General features: G+C 35.8%; 1 pseudogene; it reads right to left on the minus strand.

Annotated features, from left to right (window-relative positions):
• Nucleotides 1–2,118, minus strand: part of LOC107678515 (DNA replication complex GINS protein PSF1-like) — a 3,461-nt pseudogene extending 1,343 nt beyond the window's left edge.
• Between the last annotated feature and the right edge of the window lie 1,708 nt (nt 2,119–3,826).

Consider the following 3,826-nt stretch of genomic DNA (forward strand, 5'->3'; position numbering starts at 1 on the left):
TATATATAAAGCAGTCCTTGTAGTCTGATTTAAAAATTGTCTTAAGAATATAGTTACCTGGCTATTTTTCTTCAAGAGAATGACGGTGCCATCATCTATTTCAAATTCTCCATGGTCTTTAAGACAGCGCACCTGAAAGGGAAGGAAATGATACATCAGTGCTGATAATGTTACTCCATTTAGCTTAATGGATGAATTTCACACACACAAAAAAAAAGGTATTATTGCCTCAAAATAACAAAAGCCTATGTTAGGACTATTAAGATTTAACATTTTAAGCTTTCAAATTACTATAACGGTAATTTTACTGTAAGTCTTTTACAAGGCATTACAACAAATATTACTATAATGCATAAATACTTCACAACTAAACTATTTAAAAAAATCTCTTTACTGTAATATTTTTTTACACATTACAGTAAAAAGAGATGTTTTCCCATTACAATAATAAGAATTCAACAGTAGGTTGTGCTTAACTGGCATGAAGTGCATGAAAACGGACAGAGCCTACATTTCTGTGATCACGCACTCACGGTTATTATTAATAACAAAATGTTTTATTTCAAAAAAAAAAAAAAAAGTTACTTGAAAGAAAATAATGTTAACTGACATAAAAATCCTATGAACCTTATTTCAGCTACATTTCTTGATGTACTTGACTAAAACTAACAAAATAGACATTTTTATTTTAAAAAACCAAAAACTTAAAAATGGAAAAAAAACATGAACCATATTAGTATCTCAGTTCTACTAAAACAAAACTGCACTCACCTCAATGTATAAACTCTTAGGAGGCTTCATATCCTGTGTTATGTCCAAACCTCCCTCTCCACCTATTGACCTCATGTAGGTTGCCAAAGACTTTTTGTACTGATTGAACCACTCCATCTGATTTATAAGCATTTAAATTACAACATGTCAGTCACAGACCAAAAAGATACATGTGACATCTGTTAACATTAGACAGAAGAAAAGCAGGCCCACCTCTTCAGCACACATATGAAACCTAATGGTTGTGGGCAGCACACTGCCATACTCCCATCTGAGAGCACGGATTCGCAGGAGGCGATCATAACTGTGGAAAGAGAGAGAGAGATGGGTTTGACCACACCTGCCAAGAGTGCACAAGAGTGAACTTGATGATGGATAAGAGTAGAACCCAGGGAATCACACACAGGTAAGCAGCGATACAGCGCTGGTTTCTCAGCAGGCAGCTGTGGCGGAACTTGATGGTTGGTATCAGCTCACTCTTGCCCTCTGTCTTTGCCTCATTCCTACAAATACAACAAATAACAGTTTTATAAAGACTATAATGGCTTTATAAACTAAATCACAGCTATCTATTATAGTATTTAAAGTGACGTGACGTGGCCAAGTATGGTGACCCATACTCGTAATTAGTGCTCTGCATTTTATAAACTTTTATTATTAAGTCAATTTTTATTATTACTTTATTGATTTTATTATACTTTTTTTTTTAATATATTTTACTTAGCTTTCATTTATTTTTATTTCATTTTCAATCATTTTCTTTTCTTTTACATTTACATTTTATTTAGTTTCAGTCATTTTTAATGTTCAATTAAGTCTACATCTAATATGTTTTATTTCAGCATTATTTCCATTAAAGAAAACTATTTTAGTTATCAATATCAACTTTGCACAGACCCTGCCATGCTAACAAATCAGACATAAAGAATGAGTGTCAATGCTGAGAGCTGAGCACACACTTACACATCTCTCTGATTCTGCTACAGAGCCTTCATTTCCTCCAGGACTTGCCGAATACCGTCTTCCTGCGGAAGAACCACGACAAACCGGTATGACCTTGCTTTGAAATGTTAATGACAATATTACTAACTGCTGAAACTATGGCAACTACTAAACACCGCAATGTGCGTTAACTGTTTATGCGCTTACATTAAACGCGGGCAGCTGCCCGTCGCCCATCCGGTCAAGTTCTCTAATAAGCTCGACCGCCTTTTCGCATAACATTATAAATGTGTTTGTATCCGAAAGATGTGGATATTTTGGGGGATGAAGTCTTAGCTAACTAAATTCCCAATGTAACGTTACTCACAGACAGTTTTCGCGGTAAATGTTTGTTGTTGTGATCACGTGAGCCATAAAGATACTACGGCGAGCCAAAAAGGACTTTTTCAGATATGGCTAGTGACGGGAAGTCCGACTCATTTCCGGAGTCGGTTCTTCCGAACAGTTCATTTCAAAGAACCGGTTCAGTTATACTTTTTCTTTACGTCAACGCGTAACATCTTACATAAAACGATACACATAATTACTTAACCGGTGTCGTTAATGGGAACATGACAGCCAAATGTGCATCATTATGTGTATGAAAATGCAATACAGCACAGTTTAAGGCCATTCTGATAACTGCTTGTGACCTTACCCCATTCAACACCCTCTTATTATTTTATATGAGTAAAAATAAATATTGCTTTACAAACAAAACACATTCATCCATTCACATATATCCATCTGAACACTTCAGCTTCGGCGGCGACAAACCTTGGCAGTACAGGGTTAATCACGCCTTGTAGGTCCCCAATATAAAATAACAAACTTAGTGAGAACCTTAAAAACTTAACTTAAGTAAAAATAATTCTACAAATTCTGATTAATAAGTCAAAAGCACTAATAATAGCTATATATAGTTTGCGTGATGCAGATGCCTGTAACTTTGCGGTCAGACCATAGGCTATGCTACACTGTTCCTTTCATAGACCCAGAGTTGGTTAGGGTGCTTAGAGTTGCTATCAGTTGTGAGCTTCAGTTAGAGATGACATTACAGTCTCCACAATAATTCATGTCAGCTCAAAAGTCATCTCTGAAGGATGCATCTTATGTCAGGAACTTTTAAATGTAAAAACATGTATAATGAGCAATCAGCTAGGCCTATGTGAGAATGGTTTAGCATCACCTGCATTCAGCTAATAGTTTTAATGTTATTATTATTCTTAATATTATTATTAAAACATATTTGATCATAAAGTTTATTTTAACTTATGCTCTCATATGAACAACCAGACAGTAATGATACTAACTGAAGTTCTACAAACCTTAAAGGTAAAAAATAAAAATAAGATGAAAAAGTCATAATTTATTCACGGTCATGTTGTTGCAAACCTGAGTGACTTTCTTTCTTCTGTCAACACGAAAGAAGATAATTTAATGACTATCCAGTTGTGTGAATGAATGGCAACTTATTGTGGCTTGAAGCACCCCAAGAGTGTCCAAGTAATCATCTTCCAAGTGCTCAGATCATTTTAAATAAATGAATGAGTGAATAAAAACTCAGTATTTAAGCAATGATACTGTAATAATGACAGTCTCCTGGCTGTGCGCCATCCAGCACTACACACTCCAGTCCACTAGGTGGCAACGTTCACCCAGCTGGATGTTCATTAAATGATGTTATTTTGTGTTCTGCAGAAGACAAGTCATAGAGGATTGAAATGACATGAGGGTGAGTAGAGGATGACGGAATATTTATTTTCAAATAAACCCGCCTCACACATAAAACACAATGAACTGTGGCTGGTCGCTTTCTGTCTAAGTTGGCAGTTATTGACCAAATAAGCCGCAAAGTGTTCCAGACCTAATGGCGCAAGTCAAACGTCTGGCTCTGGGAAACTACTTTTAGCAATGACAACAAAAACACAGACAAAGCAATGTTGGCATTTGGGGAAAGTTTTTGAATGTCACTGAATGGCCCAGACTCCATTGAAAATCTGCTTTCCAGTCAGCCTGACGGAGCCTGAATGGATCTAAATGAGTAAAATTAAAACCAATTACAAAGGGTTTT

Source organism: Sinocyclocheilus anshuiensis, unplaced genomic scaffold, assembly GCF_001515605.1.
Source record: "Sinocyclocheilus anshuiensis isolate Anshui unplaced genomic scaffold, SAMN03320099.WGS_v1.1 scaffold536, whole genome shotgun sequence".
Lineage (NCBI taxonomy): Eukaryota > Metazoa > Chordata > Actinopteri > Cypriniformes > Cyprinidae > Sinocyclocheilus > Sinocyclocheilus anshuiensis.